The sequence below is a fragment of the Vulpes lagopus genome, chromosome 22 (genome assembly GCF_018345385.1).
Source record: "Vulpes lagopus strain Blue_001 chromosome 22, ASM1834538v1, whole genome shotgun sequence".
Lineage (NCBI taxonomy): Eukaryota > Metazoa > Chordata > Mammalia > Carnivora > Canidae > Vulpes > Vulpes lagopus.
Genome location: NC_054845.1, coordinates 26,884,678 through 26,908,944, shown reverse-complemented (window position 1 = coordinate 26,908,944; position 24,267 = coordinate 26,884,678). Strand labels below are relative to the sequence as shown.

Genomic DNA, 24,267 nt, shown 5'->3' with positions numbered 1-24,267 from the left:
ATCCCAGGGTCCTGGGATCAAGCCCTGAGTCAGGCTCCCTGCTCATTGGAGAGCTTGCTTCTCCCTCTCCCTCTGCCAGTTGCTCCCCCTGCTTGTGCTCTGTGTGTGTGTGTGTGTATGTGTGTGTGAAATAAATAAATCAGATAAAAATCTTTAATAAAAAAAAGTCCTTCAAAAAAAAAAAAGTCCTCCAGATAAAGATAGACAAATGCTCACCTCTCCTTGCACACTGCCTGCCTACACACACAGTCCGTACACAACTCAACCCACCCACCCTCCACCTATGTGTCCTCCCTTCTGCAAGAAGTAACAGCATAACAGTGTGGAAGATGATCTGCGATCCCTTCTGATATTTGGCACCTACTTCCCCAGGACTGTCCAGAGACGAGCCTACATAAATTAGTCTGGGAAAAGAGCAACAAATTCCACCTCCTTATGAATGTCACTGCCTAGCTCCTAGAGAAGTGTTTTTATGATTTATGTCCCTCCTCTGCCCTTATTGACTTCTCTTGTCCTTTGCTAATTTTCATTCCTTCCTATGTTGATCTGAAAATACTTGTTTTCTGTCTTCATTGCCTCCAAGTCATTCCGCACATTGTTCAGAAGGCCTCGTGTCCGGTACCCCATCCCTAATGCTAACCAAGATAGTTTTGCCCTTCATTATATTCCACCACAGTTACCGAAATTTAAAATCTGAATAGCTATGCAGATTATTACATTCCATTGCTGCCCAAACCATGCTTTTGTCATCAGAAAAACATAAAATTGCAAGCAAACATGTTTACATCAGGAAATTTGAGAACTTAGAAGTATTGGTGGAGTGTCACTGTAAAGATATTGGTGTGTTTCCAGTCTTCTTTTTCTAAAAGAGGTGGATAAACAGATCATGTCATCAGGTTTCTACACCAATCAAACACAACCCCACGCAATGAGCTGAAATTGTGACCATTCTACAATTACATTTGGATGCATTTTGCACACTTAAAATATTCAGTCTTTCCACATAGAAATATGTCTCTGTGCTTTTTTAAGTCCCTCCGTGAAATTCTATCATTCTCTTACTAAAATTTAAAAGTTCCCATACTCTTCTTTTCAAAATATTTTTCTAAGTATTGTTATATTTTTGCTCTTGTGAATGGAATCTGGTCTTTCCATTTTCCGAACTAGTTATGGCTGGTGTGTTGGAAAGTTATTATGTTTTATCTATTAATTTCTTACTAAACTATAATTAGTCCTAAGAGCTCCTCAGTCAGATCCACAGTTTTACAAGATGAGAATGAGCATGGATACTTGAATACCAAAAAAAAAAAAAAAAAAAATTAAAAATGCAAGAGAAAACAGAAGAAAAGAAAACATTGGATATGGTTGGACAGCCTCCTTGGGATGTGCGCATACGTGTGTGTGTGTGTGTGTGTGTGTGTGTGTGTGTGTAGAGAAAAGAAAAAGCTGAATGATATCCTTGACCTTCTCCTTTGGCGTGTTTTTGGATGCCTAGTTGCTGTTGCTAGTGCAATGCCAGATAATAAGTTCTCAATTAATGCTTGTTAAAGGAATAAACACAAATTATAAAGCAGAATTGGAATAAATAAGAAGTAATATCCTTCTTGTATTCACAGAAGCACCAGTGTTTTATGTGTACAAAAGAGTGATGGAGGGGAATATACCCCCATAAAATGCAAAGGAATGCCAGATTGATCAAAGTGGGGCATAAATCCATGGATTCTATTTGGTGCTGACAGAATTGGGATCTTCAGTGGTGATATACATCAATTCAGGTCTCAAAGGTAAGTTAAATTCACATTTTGAATCAAGAACTTCAACTCAAACAAATCTGCCAAAAATGTGTGTTCTGGGACAAGAGGTTACTAGGAAACAGGGTAAAGCTCTTTGACGTGGCCACAGAAGCACCGGGAGGCAGCGGGCACCACTTGGATCAGAGCACACTCCCCTTCTCCTATGGGTAAGGCTAATCCAACTGACCTTTTAAAGATGGTTAAAACTAATAATTTGTTGACATAAAATTACATTCCTCTATGTGAGGGTTACCCGTAAATGGCAATACGAGCATTCTGGGGTACTTTAAAATAATAAATAAACATGGATTGAAAAGATATCATTATTATAAGGCATCAGAAATTAATTAAGCCACTCTGGTCTGCTCGTTCTACAGAAGTTTGCAGCCCAAGGAAGTGAAGTTCTGAATAAACTCTTGGCTGTTAATCCTTCTAAATACCATAAGAAGGTGAAAACCTCTCAAATTCAACTAAAGCATTTTGTTTCCTCGGGAAAAATTCCTAATTCCCAGGTTCATTAAGCTCGTGGCAATCGTGGGCAAAACGTACGCGTGCATGCATGTGAACGTGTGCGTGTGTGTTTTGCAAGCTCAAAGAAAAGTCCCCATGAACCTGTTTCAAATTAATTTGTGCATTAATCTGTGCAGGAAGATTTCTTTATTTGATCAAAGAAGAGGGGGGAAAAGGCATCACAGTGACTTAAAAGTTTTGACTAATTTCTGACTGTGCCTGAGGAGTTTCCACTATGTCTTCCAATCAACAAAGGATTTGAGACTCTTTTCAGTGTGCCTGAGATTACACAGACAAATTACTTAAGAGCCCGAGGAGATTATCTCTAATTGGCATAAAAGGGATGTGGCATTAAAAACAAAACTCTCTGAAACTCTGACAGTGTTTGGTGCCCTTTGGGTAAGGCAGTGCCCCAAGTGGAAACACCATGGAAATAAGTACATCAGCTGTGATAGGTGGCCTTTTGAGGTCTTATTTAGACCAGAGGAGAATTTCTTTCCTTGCACTGCTCCACAGAGTTGTCACACTCGCTGAATGAGGGCAAATGATAGACTCATCCCGGCAGGCCCTCTTCCTGATGGTCGCCTTTGTTATCACTGACTCATTCTCCTCACTTACGAAACACCAACACCAATGCCCACTGAGAGGCAATATGAGACACTTCTGGGTGATGTAGAGACCAGAGATTGAAGACAATTGGGGGCACAGTGGCAGGGGCAGGGAGATGAGGTTCACAGGAGCAGACGGGTAGGAATGAATATGAAGCAGCGAATTTCACCAAATATTTAGTTAATGCCTACAATCATGAGTCATCGGGTTAGGTAATGGGGCCTTATCAGGGCTTAAAATCCCAAGGAGAAAATAAGAGGGATTTATTGTAAAACTGAATCAGATCACACGGAAAAGGCAACAGAAAAGTCCTGGGACAAAAATTAACAACGTGGGAAGCCACTAGCCATCAATCCATCCGAAATGTTTGTTGTGCAGTTGTGGACACTAAGGCCCAGAGAAACCAAACATCTTACCTGGGGCCACGTAAATGGCCAGGTGGTCTGGCTGAGAACTCAGATCCTATATTCCTACCGGTATACCACACTGCCTCACAGGACGGACTGTCAAATAATATAAAAGATAAGTAGATGAGTTTAGGAGAGAGAGAGACGTCTATATAACACAGTACGCTCAAAAAGTTTTACAGACACAAACACTTAAAAAAAAAAATAGCAAGCAAATAAATGACAAAATCAGTCCTTGAAGAAGAGGTCAAATTTCAAAGAGCAGCATGGAAGGGAAGAGAGTGGGCCAGGGGAAGAGCACGAGCTCCGACTTGGAGAGCGGGACACAACCACGCTTAGGACACCGTGGAGACGCAGGGGGGCTGAGCTAAAGGAACCTCATGTTCCTTTAGGATGATGGGAGTGAAAAGATGCAGCAAATGTCTTCCCCCTGGAATCCTCCAGGGTGAGCTTTGGTCTTGGAATTCTCCGCAGGAGTTAAGGCCAACATTGTCCAATCAATCCGATCCCCTCATTAGCCCCCAGGCTCCCGTGTTCCTTCCTAAACTCTTGCTTTTGCTCACCCAAGTCCTCCTAGGACAAAACTTACTTCATGTTCAAGGTCAGATGGAAAGCCTGCTTCTGTGAAAATGTCCCAGATCCTTGGACCCATGTAAGAGTCTGTTTTCCAAACCATGTTGAGTGCTGGCTAAATTACACCATCTTGTAGACTATAAGCTTTGAACAGACAGATGTCATACCTTGCACTTCCTGCTCACAACCATCCTAGGCATGCTGTGGGCCCTCAATGGTTCCTTGGCCAAATAATGAAAAGAAGCAGCCCTTCCAATGGACCTGTCATCAAGTCCTTGTCATTTATTCACAGGTTTTCACCTCAAGTGAAAAATGATGATGGTGATGATGATAATGATAAGGATGAGGACACTGCTGGTGGTGTGGTGGTGACGATAATGACAGTAATGACAATAGCCGCTAACATTTCTTGAGTACTTTTGATACGCCAGACACGCTTCAAAGCACTAATTTGTGTACCTCCATTTCACACTTGACACAATCTTGTGAGACGTATACAGTTATTATCACCGTTTTATAGTAGAGTAAAATTAGGCACCAAATTCTGATCATAAAAAACCAAACCAAGGGAGATCCCTGGGTGGCTCAATGGTTTAGCACCTGCCTTCAGCCCGGGGCGTGATCCTGGAGTCCCGGGATCGAGTCCCACATCAGGCTCCCTGCATGGAGCCTGCTTCTCTCTCTGCCTGTGTCTCTGCCTCTCTCTCTCTCTCTCTCTCTCTCTCTCTCTCTCTCTCTGTGTCTCTCATGAATAAATAAATAAAATCTTTAAAAAAAAGCAAACAAAATTCCTATGCAGAAAGTTTCCTTTCATGACTGTGACAGATAGACTGATTTTTATTTTAAATCAGATTTCTATAAGATAAGTGGGTTTAAATATCTCTTTCTTTACTTAAAGATTATGCCACACACCTCTCATGTCCTTCCCCATGAAAGCAGGTAGGATACTTAAAATTTTTAAGCACCCAGATGGCAGAAATATCAGCCTTTAACCATAGATATTTGACTATCGGCTCTGTGGAAGGAGATTCTATTGGGTCATCACCCTGTCTTATCCGTCACCACCACCCCTGCCCCCAGAGTAGGAAGAGCGATGCATCTAAATGAAAGATTTAAGAGAAGGATCCGAGCATGTGTGGCTTGGCACCTTCCTCTTCCTTTTCATAACACTGTGTCTGCAAACTGTGCATTTTGCTCAGCTCGTCGGCCCTCCGTTTAGCAGAGCAGACCCAGTTGCTGAGCTGCAGTCGGAGCTGCCTAATTTTGAAGTTCAGTATGAAGCAGCTCTGTGTTGCCACATATTCGAACCAAGATTCCAGCAGCTCTTCTGGATGTGCAGCTGACATTTTGGTCACTATGTGCCTGACTCCTTGTCTCGCTTTCAATGGTTCTGACTGGTCATGGCAGACTGGTGCTTTCTGAAAACTGAGCCATGAACCAAAAGATGTTGCTACATGAAAGAGAATTTGCATTAAGAATGCAAATTCCTACATAAGAATTGCATTCTTAATGCAAATTGGTACGTAAGTACAAAAAGTTTTAATTCTGTATTGAGCATATAATACTGCGAAGCAATATTTGATTTAATCCTTGCAGTCCAGGAATAGGATTCTCATTGAATTGATCACATCAGAAGCTTTCAAACAAGTCATATTGTTGAGGAAGTAGTTTGGACTCTCTAGCAATGAATGCATCCACACCTGTTGGTACAGTTCTTTCTTTTCCGGTAGGACGCATATGCTACTAGGATGATCCTAGTACCAAACAAATACTTCGTGGCAACATGAAATGACACACCTAGCACAAGAAAAGACTCCCCCTTAATGAGGAAATAATGTCATTCTTACATGTTTCCGCATTAAGAAGTCACACTAGAATCTATTATAATAGTATGTATTGTAATATTATGCTATGTCAACCATACCTATATCGCACACTTGGGGGCAGGTTTTTTTTAAAAAAAATTAATAATAATCCCTAGTTCTTTCACTTAAGAGAGACATTAGCAAAATGTAACAATGTTATGTTTGGGGATGCTTTTAACATTTTTAAGCCCCAGACTGACAAGAACAAAGAATCACTTTGCTAACTAATGTATTAAATATGTTGTCTATTTATATAGTAATTGTTTGATGGAAAATTCATCTCTTTTGTTCCTTCTTATCTTTTCTTTCCTCTTGTCCATGCAGTGTATTTATGAATTATGCATGTGAACATAATTAAAAGTAACAATTGGTGAATTGTATTCCATGGACATTGTTCCATGTTTCAAGTCTTATTTAGGCTGAACCAAATTTATGCAAAGAGAAGAGCTTATAATTAAATTCATAGCCATCCTTCCTGGGAAGGTTTCTTTTATGTAAAATGCATTGCTTGCTAGAGGCTGTTTTTCTGACCAAAAGCTTTGCATAGCATCTTAAAAAAAAAAAAAATCAGTGGACAATTTAACAGCAGCCCCCACCCCTTCCTACAAGCGAAGGTTTTCCTATAACTGGTTATCCATCTTCCTCAGTCTTCTCCAGCTTGGTTAGTCTGCCCACCATGTAGAACTGTTAAGAATCAGCTCCCACAGTGGTTTGGTTATTTGCAAATTAGGAACAGATACAATAATGGCAAATGGTTGGATGAGATCAATTCCTAAAATGTGCTCCTTTGATTATTCTCAGGCGCTCCCATAGCAATTTTTCATCTTTTGTTTGCTTGTTTGTTTTTATGTTTCAGTACAAGAATCCTGGAACAGGAAAAAGACAACTGAGACACTGAGAAGGATAGCGCTGTATCCACAGGAATATTTATTCTGCGAGGAAAAAAAAAAAAAGATTACTGCAAACATTAGCCCAACTCCATCCTTCTTTCTTCCTCATTTACATTTCTCAAAGAATTCTTTCTTTAGGAGAATACTTTTTATTAAGTGATTCTATTTTTTTAAGCTATGATCCAAACTCCCAGTTTAATGTCATGAGCACACTTGACCAAAAATCACCTGCACTCCATCATCTATTAAAGCTGAGAATATTCCTCGTAGAATCTGTCCCCGTATTTTACTAGCACATACCTAGATAGTCTTTCTCTTTCTTGACCCAGGTCATCCTTAGCAATTTCCTTCTCTGCCCTTATTATTTTCCTGAAACAGAAAATCCCTCTGTAAAGATACCACATGATGAATTTGTAGTAAGGAACGAATGGACTATTTCCTTTCACTGTCAACAAACAATCATTTCTGATTCAAAGTCAATTTCTCTGCAGTGTGACAATATCACGGGATGGCTAGACCTGGAGAAACGTCAGATTTGCTCTTGGATTCAGGGAAGAATGTAAGGTGCAAGCACTACAGCCTGGCCTGATGTTTTTAAATGTAGTTTGATATTCTCTCCTCTTCCTTCCTCAGCTCTTCTCTTCTCCCATGATTTGAAAAATGTCACATTTAAAAGCTTTGGCTGGCCCACGGTGTCACCTCAGATCCATCATCATCTTCTCAGCTCATCCTTCTCTCTATTAAAAATAAGATATTTATACTTCTAGATGAAATAGGAGAAACCTAGGCCTGACGAATGACTTCCTGTTGTCATCATTACTGGGCAGCATATGATTGGAGAGAGCTCGGCCATGATCTAGTGTTATTGCCTTCTGTGGTGCTGACTGGAAACAATCACTCATAACCACATACTCCAAAGTTTATTTTTAAGAATTAAACTGTTAATTAAAGAGACGAATAATGAAGATAGGAAGCATGCATGGAAAGGTGGTGACAGATGTCACAGGCTGCAGGTGTTAACGTCTATTGAGAAGATACATGAATTCCTTAAATTATCTCATATCTCTGAATAGTTGAATGAAATCAGTTATTATAGGTCTTGAGGGACAGAAACAGTTGTTTGAAATAAGCACTGCTCCTACTTACAACAGAACCCCCTTACAGATGGAGAAGGCCCAGCAGAGCCTGGAGCGTGGCCATATTGTTCCAACAGGTTCAGGAGGTGACCTTAGGAGATACCCAAAAGTGGCATTAAATACCCTGAATCACATAGTGAGAAGTGCATTATGGTTTTTTTAGTCTTTCTTCTTTTATCCAAGAGTAAGTCTCAGGTGGTTTAAGTATTTCTTTCACATCACCCATCATGGGCGGGTGTCTTTTAACATGTCTTTTAACAGACAGAAGAGACTTTGAATCTTCTGACAGTACCTGGATTGAATTTAGGAATATTGTTTACATTTTATTTGTTTTTGTCATTACCTTCTTTTTTTTTTTATTACCTTCTATTTATTATAAGCAAAACTTATTTCATTTATGGTAGTCATTGATGTTTCCTTTTAAAATAAACTAGTTTAAGAGAAGAGAGAGAGGGAGGGAGGAAGGAAGGAAGGAAGGAAGGAAGGAAGGAAGGAAGGAAGGAAGGAAAAGGAAAGAAAAAAATAAAGGAGGAAAAGAGAAGAAAAAAAGAAAGAAAGAAAGAAAGAAAGAAAGAAAGAAAGAAAGAAAGAAAGAGAAAGAAAGAAAGAAAGAAAGAAAGAAAGAAAGAAAGAAAGAAAGAAAGAAAAAGAAAGAAAGAATCACTTTAAATAAAATATATAGGTAGTAGTAGACATGATACCCATATATAACAAAATAATTGAAGAAAAGACATAATGTGAGTATGTGGAAAAAATTGTGAAGGTTTTACACAAAGGACTAAAGTTTGGCAAACACTGGCATAGCAGGGATTTGTGTCAAAAACCACAGAAAGGACTTAAGTACGTCCCAAGTGTGATGACAAAGATATCAGAGAAAAATATGGAAATAAAATCAGTATTAAGCCTATAAGGAAAAGTCACCTGATGTTTCAAGAGCTATTTTTAGAGTGTCTGAGATCTGTTGTTTATTAAAGACATTGGTTTTCTTCATTCTAAGGAAAAAAAGAAAGAACAAAAGGTATTCAGCAAGATTTAGTAAAAAGAAGTTAACAGCGTTTGATTCCTTGCCTCTCATACATTCCATTCAAAATGACTCACCCTAAAACTTATAAAAATAAGTGAATTTTGACTGGAGATAGAAGGTCATAAGTCAGAGATGCATTTTCCCCTCACTGGACGCTTTATGAAGGGCTGTATGAGCCTCTCTGTTAGGACGGGAGCCTGCTTTGAAAGACACTGATTTGGGGAGTTAGTTTTTCTTTTATCTAAGAGTCTTAGGTGGCAAGTAGTTCTTCTTCTTCTTCTTTTATTTTTTTTTTTACATTTGCAATGACTTTATTCTTAAATTTTCAATGAGGAGACATTCATAACCTCAGTGTAGTTCTGATAAATTTGACCTGCTCCCAGACAGTTGGATAATTTGGAGTAGAAAGGGTTCGACTACCGGCACAAATAGTTCTTTAGCATCACTCACCATGGGGCGCCTGGGTGGCTCAGTCAGTTAAGCATCTGCTGTAGGCTCAGGTCCTGATCTTAGGGTCCTGGGATCCAGCTCAGCAGGGAGTCTGCTTCTTCCTCTCCCTCAGCTCCTCTCCTACTCACGCTCATACTGCTTCATAAATCCATCCATCCATCCATCCATCCATCCATCCATCACCATTATGGGCTAATATTCCCTTTTTGGGGTGATTTGGTTGCAGGATTTTCTCTTTCCTTATGGAGCCACCTCCCTCCCTAGGTTCCTCAGCCTCTAAGACCTCAGAGGTTGTGTTAACCACTGTATCCAGGGACTTCACGTCTTGCCCTTAGCTGGCACTCAGGCGTCTGGAAGGAGTGAATGAATGAACAAATGCATTGGGTCTTCACGTAGGACCCAATCCAGTGAAATATAATGAGAAGAAAAAGACTACCTCCTCTTCCAGAAAACAGGAACCAAACTCCTCAAGTCCACGGTTTGTTTTTTTTTTCTCCCCACTGTTCACCTTAAAAGTGAAGGTCATAATCAACGCGGTGCAGCCATCCGCTTTACACCCGGTGCATCTTTCTGTGAAGCTGAAAAGATTATAATGAAAATGCCCAAAGAAAGAAGGGAGGGACAATTGTAAATAGTTTTCTCTTGACAACTGGTATCAGCATTTTCTCATAGCCTCGCATTTATTCAGACAAAAATGACAAATGTATTACAATGAATAGAGGAGATCTTTCTGTCTGGATATGGCATAAAAATAAAACAATACTGTACTGATTTTTCTCTCTGAGTATTGTCCTCCTCGCACAATTGCTGAACATTGGCAGAGCTGTTAACACCATTGATAGGAAACAAAGCAAAACTTGGGAGAGATTCTACAGCCCAGGACTTGTGAATGTCTGGGATTTGCAGCGCAGCTTGATGCCACGGTCAGGCTCTTCTGCCTTCAATATTCCACCAGCGACCATGGGGGCTTTTCTCTCCTCATGAGAGTACACCTCTTCCTCCTCAAGGTCACACATTTGCAGTTTCTTAAAGAGATTCCTACTGGTCATGGGACCAGTCTGAGGAGCCTGGTGGGTGCTCTGAAGCCTCCTGGCTTCTTGAACGCTGCCCCCGGGCCCCCAGGATGGAGTAAGGATACAGGGAAAGGGACAGTTCCCAATGACAGGACACCCAGCATCCCACCATGGGGACCCCTCCTACCCTCCTCCCAGAGCCCCACCGTCTAGTCGACCACTTTCGCAAAGACATCAACCCAACCTCGTGAAAGTCCCATGCATGCTTAAATGTACCCCAAGCAGGCATGAGGGCAATTCAATCAAGTCTGTATCATGGGCACTCTGGATAGACAGCGAGCTTCAAATATTCCTCGGCCCGTGCCCTACATTTGAGTTTTTAATGTGAGCAAAGTAACTTCTCCCATTCTGGGAGTGATCGGCAAGAGTCCAATCATCCCCTGCTGCTCCACAAACCACTGGCAAGGAGGGAGCTTCATTTCCTGATGAATCATCCAAACCGACCCTGGAGGGCTTTCCAGGCCAAATGAGCCAAGGCCAAATTCTCTCTGCGCTCTGGGCCTGCAATCAGTCACATCGTGGAAGAGGAAGCGAGGGCCTTGTTCTGCAGACGATTTGGGGATGTGCTCCGGTTATCTTTCTCCTGTCTTTCCTTCGTCTCTTGTCCTACAGTCCTTGGCCCACAGTGCGGGGAGACTGCAACTTTCAGGGTCTGTGATGTCTTTTCAAAGAAGCCTGAGAAAGGGAACTCTTACAAGGGCAGTGGGCGGAACTGAAGGTGAACCGGCTAAAACACCCACGGGAAGTGACCCAGTAATGCAAGATTCCAATGACAGAGGCGGCCCAGTGTCCTGAGAAGAACACAGGCATCACCAGCAAACAGTTTTGGATGCGATTCAAAGCCTTCCTCGCCTTGGCTAAACAGCATAATGTGAACCTCTATTTTCGCAGTTCTAAGTGGGAGGAAGGGACATGATGTACACAGAGTCTCTTGTATATAGATGTCAAGTGTGACCAAGGTGCTGTACTGATCTTTTATTCATGAGAAAGAGTATTTTTTGAAGAGGTATTTTTTTTTTTTGGAAGAGGTATATTTTGTCCTACTCTGTTTTCAAAATTTCTCCTGCTTGATTCCGCCTTTAGAATACCAGGTTCTAGCTGTTCAATTAAATCCTCTGGCATTAGATTTCATGAGAGCGGGTCACTGGTTTTGTTTTGGTTTGTTTAGGTCTGAGGTCACGGTTTTCCTAGTCGCTGTGTTATCAGCTACCAGCACGTGCCTTTACACACAGTGGTAGCTCCATAAATAGCTGTTGGCAGGCCCAGTTAATACTCGACATTTTGAGCAATAGTAAGAACACTAGCACCATTCCTTCCTACAGACTGAGCTCTTTATTTACACCTCCCCAGAGTTCTACAGGCTCATCCTTGAGACTCCTCATCTCTTTCAGGCTGTGTCCAGTATCTCCAATTAGATTGGAGTCTTTTGACAGCAAGGTCTCGTGTTTCTTTAGTTACCTCCTAGCTCAGCACCATCATACGCAGCAAAGGATACGTTAATGCTTACCCTGGCAAACGCTTCTTAGGAGAAACTGCTGTGGCTTTGGTAAATACCTCCTCCAAGGCTTTTTTCTGCCAAGGCACTTGGTTTTTCTTATTTGCCATTAATCACAGTCTATACGTTTTCATTCTAATCTTTCCACTTATTGAATACCGTATAAAATTTCCAATTCAGTCGATAAACACACACACACATACCCACAAAGCTAAAATGGACTTTTTTAATCGGGATTCTTTTAAAAAAGGCAAATAGTAGTCTACCTTTAACCCCCTGTTTAGATTTTAAGAGTAACTAGCAGTATTTTTATTTTTTGCAAGGTATACCAATTACCCTCAACACTCCCCAAAAAACATCAGTGCTTCCGAAAACTCAACTCCCATCCTTCTGACTTCATCGGGAGACCTCTTAATAATCAGAATTGCTATTTAAAGTGTACATGCTCCCATAATTCATCTTTCTCCTACTGCTGCAGAGTAAAGCTGTGATGATCAATCACTTAAAGATGAATCCACCTTTTCCCTCCTTGACTGAATATGAGGAAATAGCAATGAGCATGCATCAAATATTGACTACAGAGATAAGAACTGTGTTCTGTGGGAAAAAAATGCTTTTTCAATATTATGCTCATGACATATTTAGGACATCTATTTTATCATTTTTTTGGCCGTACAAATCCCTTTCTAAAACATGCTTAGAATATCAAGGAACGATTTTATGTATCTATCACCAAGTATATCTGGATAATCTATTCATGCCCATTTCCCATGGCTTTTGAGACAGTCTCTCATGTGGAGAAGCCAGCATTTCTAACATCTTTCTTCCCACAAGGATGAAAAATAAAGCCAGAGGAATCTTGTCAGAATATTCTCAGCTTTCTTCCACACATTTCCTTTCCTATCCTAGCCCCTTTCAACCTGAATTCAAGGACAAACACTGGCATTCCTCAGAAACGTGGGGGACAAACACTGGGGACATTGCTTTGAGTGGAAGGTGCTGTTGGATGGACCAAGGGGGCCATTGTTTTTATCTTCCTTAAGAAATGTTCTCTTTCCTCTTCTGTGGTTGGAATAGAGAAACGTTTGCTATATTTTCACTTCAATATAGGACATGTTCAGGGGATCCCTGGGTGGCTTAGCGGTTTAGCGCCTGCCTTTGGCCCAGGGCACGATCCTGGAGTCCTGGGATCGAGTCCCATGTCGGGCTCCCGGCATGGAGCCTGCTTCTCCCTCCTCCTGTGTCTCTGCCTCTCTCTCTCTCTCTCTATGTCTATCATAAATAAGTAAATAAATAAATCTTTAAAAATATATATATACAGGACATGTTCAACTCACAAAAGGCAAGTGGGACAGAATAACAAGTGAGAAGGGCCCACTGACATAGTATCAGGCAATAGGCAAACCTTTTCAAGAGTCAAAAACTTAAAGTGATAGTGGTTACATTTGAATTAAAATCTATGGAGAACTTCTGCTTCTGGATAAAATTAAATAACAGGAGTTAAATTTATCTTCCCACCTGAAACAACCAAGGAAAATGGACAAAATATATGAAACAACGTTTTTCAAGACACTGAGCATTTGCCAACAAAAGATAGTGATTCCTAGAAACACGATATAAATAAGTGAGCCCTAAGGTTGCCCTAGCTTACTGCTTTAGAGAGGTTCCAGGCTGTGGTATAGAGAAGGAGAACCTGGGTGGATCCCAGCAGATTCTTTAAGTTGAGGGAAAAGAGCTGAGAGTTTAGGGATACCAAGGTAGCCAGAATTTACATTCTGGAGAAGAGAGAGTTACAGAGAGAGAACTCTAGAGATCTGCAAAGGATTCTCCTTGAGTATTCAGAAAAAAAGATGATCAGTGCATGCATGTGAAAAGCTACTCAGGACCCGGGAAAGAACCACTTGAAATATTCAGAAGTAACAGTACTCTGTATTCATAAAGGCCTGGGAACAGTCTGGTCTCACCAGTCAGCCTGGAAACCGTATAATTCACAGATCATTGGATAGAGCATCCAGAAGATATTTTTGTCTCTGTAGTGGGGAATAATTAGTCCTAAACTGAATAATACACTGGTACTAGCATGTGCATAAAGCAAGACTCAGACTGTTACCAAGTCACTTATCTGTGTCCCACAACAAAGCTCAAAAATAATTATAGATACACAAAAGCATTTAGCACACAATTCACAATATCATCACCCCATAAAAGAAGACCAGGCAGTGAGTGGTTCAATCAGTTGAACGTCTGCCTTCTCCTCCAGTAATGATCTCAGAGCCCCATGTTTGGGTCCCTGCTCAGCAAGGTGTTTGCTTCTTCCTCTATCTCTGCCCCTCTCCCCACTGGTGCTCGCTCTCTTGCTCTCTTTCTCTCTCGCTCTCCCTCTCTCTCAAATAACTAAAAAAAAAAAAGACCAGGCATGCAAAGAAGCAGAAAATAAGACTCATGATAGGAGAAAAATCAACCAAAACAAAGCCAAAATTGATGTGGATGTTAAAATTAGCAGACAAGCTCTTCTGAAGAAGCTAGGGCTATGTTGGGGTAAGGCCCTCACTTCATCCTGTGGCAGCTAGCACCATCCTTGGTGAGGCCTGCTCAGAACTCACCCGAACCAGGATGGTCCAGGAGCTCACTTGCATCTACTCTACATAGTGCGTGGCAATGGGGTGGTGGTCACAGATGATAAGATCAATGCCCTTGTGAAAGCAGTGGATGTAAATGTTGAACCTTTGTGGCCAGGCTTGTTTGCAAAGGCCCCGTTACAGTGTCAACATCGAGAGCCTCTTCTGCAATATAGGGCCTGGAGGACCCATCTCAGTAGCTGGTACTGCATCAGTAGGAGGCCCTGCTCCCTCTACCATGGCTACCCCAGTTGAAGAGAAGAAAGTGAAAGAAAAGAAAAAAGAATCTGAGAAGGCTGACGATGACATAGGCTTTGGTCTTTTTAACTAAGCTTCTTTTGTAACCTGTTCAATAAAAAGCTGAACTTTAATAAAAAATTAGCAGACATTAAAATAGCTATTATAACAGTATATTTCATGTTCTAAAAAATAAGTAGAAAAAGGGAGATACTTTTTAAAGTCCCAAACTGAATTTCCACAGGTGAAAATTAAAATTTCTGAGATGAAAAATGTGCTGGTGAGATTAATGGAAGAGATTAGTGAATTGGAAGACAATAGGGGAAAAAAGTTTAATCAGAGAGAAAAACAATTTTTAAAATAAATAATGACTCCGTGAACTTGGGACAATTTCAACCAAGCTATCTAATATATGTTTAACTGGATTCATTGAAGGAAAAGAGAGAGACATGTGGATAGAAAAAATACTTGAATAAGAAATGGCCAAAATTTCCTCAAATATGAAAACTATAAACCCACAGATCCAAGAAAGCCAATAACTCTAAGTACAAAAATATGAAGAAAATAATACTAAGACACATAATATTTAAGTTACGCAAACCAAGTGATAAAGAAAAAAGTCTTAAAAGCATCTTGGGGAGAAAAGACATGTTACATGGAAAGGAACAAGGATGAGGATGCAAGATTTCTCATTACAGCATAATGCGGGGAGACACATCTTTAGAGCACTGAAATAAAATCTCAGTCTAGAATTCTTTTTTTTTTTTTTTTAAGATTTTATTCTATTTATTCATGAGAGACACAGAGACACAGGCAGAGGGAGAAGCAGGCTCCATGCAGGGAGCCTGATGTGGGACTCGATCCTGGGTCTCCAGGATCACGGCCCAGGCTGAAGGCAGCACTAAACTGCTGAGCCACCAGGGCTGCCCTAGAATTCTTTATCCAACAATATCATCTTTCAACAATCAAGGTAAAATAAAAATATTTCCAGACATACAGAAGCTGAAAAAAATCATCTCTAGTGGATTCTCAATAAAAGAAATATTAAAGGAAGGCAGAAGGTAAGATATTCCAGGTGGAAATATGGATCTACACAAAGAAAGAGTAATGGAAATGGTAAAGACATGAATAAATTTGTAAGAATCGTTTCCTCATTTTTTAAGTCTCTTCAGAAGACAAATTACTTTTTGGTGCTTGGGTGGCTTAGTCAGTTAAGTGCCAACTCTTGATTTTGGCTCAGGTCATGATCTCAAGTTTGTAAAACCAAGGCCTGTGTTAGGCTCCACACTGGGCATGGAGCTTGCTTAAGATTCTCTCTCTCTCTCACCCTTTCCCCTTATCACTTCCCCCCTAAAAAGGAGACTTTTTAACCAAAAATTATAAAAATGTAGTGTAACATAAAAGAATAAAATATATGGCAATAAAAGCATAAAGTCCAAGAAGCCCCTCATGCTTAAGATTCTCTCTCTCCCTCTGGCTCTCTTAAAAAAAAAGAAAAAGCAAAGCACACAAACCAACAAACAAATCAACAAACAAAAAACAAAACAAAACAAAACAAAACGAAACAAAACCCACAATTACCAAAGCTCAAATAAGGAGAAATAGACAGCATGAGTAGCCCTATATCTATTTTAAAATTTGAACATAAAGTTAAAAACCTTTCCATATAGAAAACCTCAGGCTCAGATGCTTTATTGGTGACTTCTACTAAAACTTTAATGAAGAAATAATACGAATTCTACACAAACTCTTCTACACGATTATAAAGAAGGTAATGCTTTCTGCTCATTCTAGAACATGACCTTAATACCAAAACTAGACACACATGTTAAAGAAAACTACATGGTGATATTCCTAACAAACATAGATGAAAAAATTCTAAGTAAAATTGTAGCAACTTTATACCAAAGATATATTCACAGGATAATACATTATGATTTATTCCAGGAATGAAAGGTTGGTACATTTAAAAATCAATTAATGTAATTTACCACATTAACAAACTAAAAAATAAATAAAGGTATGCTATTTCAGAAAAAGCATTTAAAAATCCAATATTCATACTTAATGGTGAAATATTGAATATTTTCTTCTCAAGAAAATATTATTATTATTCAGGAATAAGGCTAGGATAACTGCTCTTATCACTTCCAGTAACATTGTACTGGAGGCTTTAGCCAATGCAATCAAGTAAGAAAAATAAATGAACAGTATCCAGATTGGAAAGAAGTAAAATGATCTTCATTCACAGATGACATGATTATCTATACAGAAAATCTGATGATATACACACATACACACACACAAAGCTACTAGAATTAGTAAAAAACTAATAAAAACTATTAAAACTAATTGAATTTGACAAGGTAACAAGATATTCAATAAATATAGAAAATCAATAATATTCCTTCATGCTACCAATTAAAAAATCATAAGTGCCATTTATAATGCCATTAAAAATATGAAATTCCTAGGGACAAATCTGACAAAAGATGTGCAGGATCTATATACTGAAAACTATAAAGCATTGCTGAGTTAAGGTAAAGAAAATCTAAATAAATGGGAAATATCCCATGTTCATGCCTCAAAAGATTCCATACTGTTAAGATATTGATTTTCCTCAATATAATCTGTAGAGTCAAAGGAATCTCAATTATCACAGCAAGCTTTCTGAAAATCTTGACAATTTGACCCTAAAACCCAAATGGAAAGGCTAAGAACTATAATAATACAAAAAGTCTGAAAATAATAAGAAAAGTTAAAAAGCTAACACTTCCCAATTTAAAGACTTATTTTAATGCTACAGTAATCAAGATAATGTGGCATTGGCATAAGGACAGAAAAATCACAGAAAATAGAGAAACAATAGTTCAAAAATAGATCTCCCTGTACACAAACAACTAATTTGCAATGAAAGCACAAAGGCAATGCAGAGAGTAAAGGATATTTTTCAACAAATGGTGTGGAAACAATTGGATGGTACGTGCCAAAAAAAGGAACTTTAACCAGTACCTCACACCTTAAATCAAAATTAAACTCAAAATGAGTCCTAGACTGAATATAAATCCTAAAACAGTAAACCTTCTAGAAAAAAAAAAAAAAAAGGTAAGAAACCTTTATAACCTATTTAGGGACATCTGGGTGGCTCAGTGGTTGAGCCTCTGCCTTTGGCACTAGTTGTGATCCTAGGGTCCTGGGATTGAGTTCCACATTGGGCTCCCCGCAGGGAGCCTGCTTCTCCCTCTGCCCATGTCTCTGCCTCTCTCTGTGTGTCTCTCATGAATAAATAAATAAAATCTTAAAAAAAAAAAACCCTTGGATTCAGCAAAGATCTTTCAGAATTACACAAAAATCATGCTTCTGTCAAACTGACACATAAAAATTAAGCATTACACAGTCCTTCAGCAATCTCTCTCTCCCACATGAAGACCCTAAGAGGTCTATATGCACAGAAGACCAGATTAAGGAAATGGGAGACTCTTTACAATATTGGGGTTGTATTTGAGCTTTGAATCCAGTAGTGGGAACCCGAAGAGCCCCTTCTGCCCAGGCTGAAGGCAGGCCTAAGACCAAGGAATAACCTGAACAGCTGCCTCTGCCCCTTTCTCAGTAATATGACCTTAAAACAATCATATAGTTTTCCATCTCATTACACTCACCCCACAGTAACCCTCCTTTAAAAAAAATTTTTTTTTGTTCTATTTCTAGGGGTTTTATAAACACACAGTAATTGTCAACTCTAATGTCCATCACTGATCAATGAGAATCATTGATATTCATGGATTTACCAGATGAATGAATGAAACAAATGCATTGCTAATACATAATAATATACTCTGGCAATTACATATTTGAACATGGCATGGGCAAGAAAGAGCATAGTAAATGTTACTGGGGTTCCACTCTTCTCTTTGCCCAGTTCCCACTATTTGCTAATATTTTCTCTCTAAAAGTTGCCCAGCCCTTCACCCCTTTTCTTCTTGTCTTCAAAGTCCTAGATCTGCAGGGTTGAACTAAGGGGCACCAAGACTCTGTTACCAGTGTGTCCCCACTGACGGTCTTGGCTTTGTCTGCAATTACTCACTCTACTTTCTATACTGCAGAAACCACACAAAAAGCTATCCATGTGTTTAGAAACATTAAGTAAGGGCAATTATAGGGAGAATGAAATATAAGGAACATTCTTGAACAATTACAACCACAGTGGTTTTATCTATTCTTCTTTACAAATTGTTTCTTAACCACATCTCTGATTCTCAGACCAAATGGATTATGGCCAACCCAAGATTCTTAATGTTCAATCCTTGGCCTAAATCACCTGTCTTCCCCTGCTTGGGCTTGTTTTTGTCATGTTCACCAGCCAGTTCTAGCCAATTCTCCTTCTCAGGGGAATATTCAGTGCTAACACAGAGGTCCAGATTCCTGGTACTCACACAAATCCGATATACTGGCCTCCCTCGTTTGTAGCTTCATTCTTGATTACTTGTGGGATACTGCCTTTAATTCCTACTATTAGCCTCATAGACCACCCTGCTTTCCCACAACAACTAATTCCATTACTAGTAAGCATATTTTTCTCATTCTTGATGTTTAATTTAATGGGTACTAATCACTCCTAGTTCATAACCACCAGCTCACCAAAGGAGAGACGTTCTGACATGCCCAAGGATTTTCTTTCCTTCTTTTTATATAGAAAATTGCACTCTCCCTATAAAAAGTTTGGAAAACTACCTGGCCATAAGCACACGGCTAAATAAATACATGTACTAGGATCGAGTCTTTCACCTCCTAGATATAGACCCATCAGAAATGCTCATACATGCTCATCAAAAGAAATAATAAAAATAGTTTATAGTTATATATATATTTTTAGGAATTTATTTGTTTATTCACAAGAGACACAGAGAGGGGCAGAGATACAGGCAGAGGGAGGAGAAGCAGGTTTCATGTGGGGACCCCGATGTGGGACTGGATCTCAGGACTCTGGGATCACGCCCTGAGCCAAAGGCAGACGCTCAACCACTGAGCCACTCAGGCATCTCCCTGTTTTTAGTTATAAACACTATTTTCATTATTACTTTATACTTTGGTGAATAATTTACATAAATTTATACAAATTAGTGATTATAAATTTATTGACGGCACTATATCAGATATCCAAATACATATCATTTTCTTTTTTTAAAGATTTTATTTATTTATTCATGAGAGACACAGAGAGAGAGGTGGAGACACAGGCAGAGGGAGAAGAAGGCTCCATGCAGGGATTGACGTGGGAGTCAATCCCGGGTCTCCAGGGTCATGCCCTGGGCTGAAGGTGGCACTAAACCACTGAGCCACCCGGGCTGCCCACATCTCATTCTCATAAAGGAAAGAAGGTTGAGGATTACAGTCTACCTTTTCCAAATGTCACCTATTAACTTGGTTTTACAAAGGAATCCCGGAATCCAGATCCCGAACAGATTTAAAAAATGGCTTTCACAAGGTTAACCATCTACATGTTAGTAGAATTCAATGAGAAACCAAACATCGTGACTCATTCTGGCATTCTTTGACCCTATAACATTCTTTTAGATAAGAAAACATTCTGAGATTCTCCATATAATAGTTTTTAAGCTTTTTTTTTTTACTTTATTATTTTTTTAATTATTTATTTATTCATGATAGAGAGCGAGAGAGAGAGAGGCAGAGACACAGGAGGAGGGAGAAGCAGGCCCCATGCCAGGAGCCCGATGTGGGACTCGATCCCGGGACTCCAGGATTGTGCCCAGGGCCAAAGGCAGGCGCTAAACCGCTGAGCCACCCAGGGACCCCCAGTTTTTAAGTTTTTAAATCACACTTATTATTCTTCTACAAGGGATATAAAAATTCAAAAATTTTTACATAATGACCAAGCTCCTGGTTGTGGTACTTCCAGACTGTGGGTTTTCCAGTGCCCAGGCTTCTAGGCTGCCTACGGAGACAGTAGTCAGTCCCGGCTGGGAAATCCAAAGCTTCTATCCATTCACTGCTCCTCACACCCACACACTCTTTCTCAGTCTCCATTTGCTATCCACACTACATGTATCAATCACCTAAACATACATTCGATGTAGTCATTCAATACAATTACCATCTGTCTACTGGAACCAAGCAACATTTCCATCATTTTGTTCTGACCATAGTATTGGATTTGCCGCAAACTTTCCTTACAACCAAAAGTTGATTAATTTGCAAGACTGATAACTGAAATCACTGAAATGAGCCTTGCTTCCTGTCCCAAGACTTGTTCATTTATTCAGCAGATAAATCTACATCACTCCACATAGAGACTGAGTCAGACATAGTCTGACTGGGATGGGGGTTGGCAGTAGAGAGATAAAGATGAATAGTCTTAAAATTTAACATTCAACTCTTAGGATGCCGTATTGGTCCTACTGACGTCCCTCTAAAGCCTCACTTCATATTTTTAGCCATAAAATCTTGAACAGTTTGCTTCATATCTCTAAGCCTCAACTTTTTTTCAGCTGTAAAATGGAGGTGATAATAATACCTACCCCATGTGACTCTTGAAAAAATTCAAGGAAAAGTTGTACGTAAAACAATTAGTACCATACGTGGAAAACAGTGAGGATCACTCATGTTTAGCTACTGTTATCACAATCACTATCCTTGCTCTGCTAACCCTATTGTCTTGCTATTGGTTTCCTGTCTGAGGGCAGGTTTTTCCCAGAAACTGACTCTGAGCCAAGGATTCCAATGCAAGTGATTTATTAAGGGACTGTTCTTAGGAGAAACTGGTGTTGTTGTTGGCGGGGAGCAGTATAAGACAGGGAAGGAAGTCAAGGAATGACATAAAGTCCAGCTTCAGCCTTATCTCAAAAAGATCTGTAAAATATAAGGTTTGCCTCGGATTTTGTCCAGTATTAAGGCAAAGCCTCTGGGCTTTTTATACTCCTTGTAAGGGGCAAGCAAGATGGATATGTAACTGCCCCTGGGAGGTGTACCTCCTGAGAACATTAGGCTCTCCATCGGAGTGAAGCAAGAGCCTAAGGGCAATCCTCTGAAGGTTTCAGCACAGAGCATGGGGCCATGAAACTGGTAAAGGAGTGGCTGCTACAACCTTCTATGACTAAATTGTGCAATCTGTTGTCTACTTTCCATGTGTCCACACTCACTCGCTGCCTATTTGAATTTCTCTAACCGACCGACCACATTTTACCTCTTCCTAGCCCCTTTTGGCTTGAGACCCAGATAGGTCTTCCAGCCCAGACCTCAACACGCCAGTCTCCGTGAGAATGGCTCCCAGGCTGCTAAATTGAAAATCCCTAAATAAATTGAAAACGTTGATAATCCACATGGTTTAGTCCAGCCAGGATCTATTCCTGCTCTTCTTTCAAGTTGCACAAGGGAAACCAATAGCACATCTCTCAATTTTGAAGTGCTGAATTCTTCAAGTTACCTAAGAACCCCTCTTAGAGTCCATTTGTTTTTATTAGCTCTATATTTTATTTACAGATGTATATGTTGTATTTTACTTATTAAGTATAGATGTGCTTGGTTTGAGAACATGAGAAGTCACAAGAATAGAAGAATTGAGGACTAAATGCCAGTATTTGTAGAACCAGGGAAATAACTTGTAAACTAAATAAATACACTAGGAGAAAATGCGCAATATCAAACTTGGCACATACAAACAATGAAAAATGAATCAGACCTATATAAAAAATCAACTCTCTCCCCTATAATTTATGTCAGTATTTTACATATAATAAAATCATCCCTAAGCAAATAACTGATAAAGCAATAAAGCTGTCAGATGCGATAAACGGACCGTTTGCCCGGACTATCTAGAAACACTGCCATTCAGAGGCAGATACCCTGTTATATTAAGCTACATGAAGAAAACATTTATCTGTTGTGTGATAAACCTGACAAGTGCCTAAATCAGCTGCCTAAGAAGACTCTCTGGTAATGCACCTTTACAAAGGCTGATATTTAATTATATCACCGTGAGTGTGAGATATAATTGTGCCTATTATGTGATAGGAGCAGAAAAGGGGGGAGTAGAAATTAAGTTCCATTGAACAACAGAGTAATTATCCATTACTGGAGATAAGGTAGGACATCTCCATTGTATTTTGCTGCTGGATTCATTCATCAGTGTTTTCTGTTGCTGTCTCTCTATCTACACGACCTAAAAAGAAGGTCAACGCAGCCGCGAGAACGCACTGCACAGGAGAAACATTCTGACATCTGGAAATGTACACCCAGCGTGAGTTCCAAATACCTCAACCTCAAGATGTTACCCTTGTCCTGGCTATTCCTCCTGTGTTCACCACCTCCACTGCGACAGCTGCCCAAGCTACAGTCCTTGGAATTATTCTCAGCTACGCTTTCATCCCTTACATCTATTTGAACATCAGTCCCTAACAATTCTATGTTCCCAAACCCCTGTCAGCCCTCAGCCCTCTTCTCCATTCTGTTTGCACTGTGTTTCTTTAGGTCCTGGCTATTTCTTGCCAAGCCTGTTGTATTTGACTCTTGCCAGTTCTCACCAACCCCAGCCTTTGGGCTCCCCGGGCTACTGGCTGAACACTGATGTCGAGGTCAACTTCTAAAATACAGATCTAGTCATGTCGCTTGCCTGCCTTAAAAATGGCCTAAGTTCAGAAGAAGCAGCCAGACAAGAAAGAACACTTACAGAAAGTTTAAAAATACGTGGTGTTTAGATGCACACTCAGGTGGTATATTAGCATCCTATCGCTGCTGTAACAAATTATCAGAAACTCGGAGGCTTAATGCAACACAAGTTTATTATCTTATAGTTCTAGAGTCAAAAGTTTAAAAAAGGATCTCACAGAGCCGAGGTCAAGGTATCAATAGAGTTGTGTTTTTTTCTCTGGATGCAGGGAAAATTTGTTCTTTCTTTTTCCAGCATTTAGAAACTACCTATATTCCTTTGATTACGGCCCCTTCCAGGAATCAGATCGCTCTGACCTCTACTTCTGTCCTTACATCCCATTCTCTGACTGCCCTACCCACCTGCCTTCACTTCTAAGAACACATAGGGCCCACCCAGATAATCCAAGACAATCTACCTCAAGATCCTTATGTTAATCACATCTGCAAAGTCCCTTCTGCCATGTAAGGTGAACCTTTTTTTTTTTTTTTTTAACAGGTTCTGAAGATTAGGATATGAACAGCCCCAAATGGGGGAAGGGGCATTATTCTGACCACCATAGGTGATGAGATCATAAGGAAACCCAAGGAAGTAATGACTATGAAAGTCAAAACAGAGTTTACCTCAATGAGGAAGGAAGGGGTAGCAATTAAAAAGAAGTATGCAGAACAGGCTTCTAGGCGGCTGGGAATTTTCTGTTTCCTCAACCAGGTGGTGGTTTTGTGAGTATTTACTTCAAAGAATGTTGTAAGCCATACATTTACATTTAATGTGTTTTTAATATAGGTGTTTATTTCACATTTACAAAAAAATGATTGTAAAACCTGCCTGAAGGTCTGTATTATATTATTCTAGAGAGCTGTCCTCTTAAAACAGACCCAGCTTCTCTTGCCAGCCTCATCTCTAAGCACTCCCCGTACCTCCT

General features: G+C 39.8%; 1 pseudogene; it reads left to right on the top strand.

Moving 5' to 3' along the window:
* Positions 1 to 14,438: 14,438 nt before the first annotated feature.
* Positions 14,439 to 14,774, top strand: LOC121480568 (annotated as a pseudogene).
* The last annotated feature ends 9,493 nt before the right edge of the window (positions 14,775 to 24,267 follow it).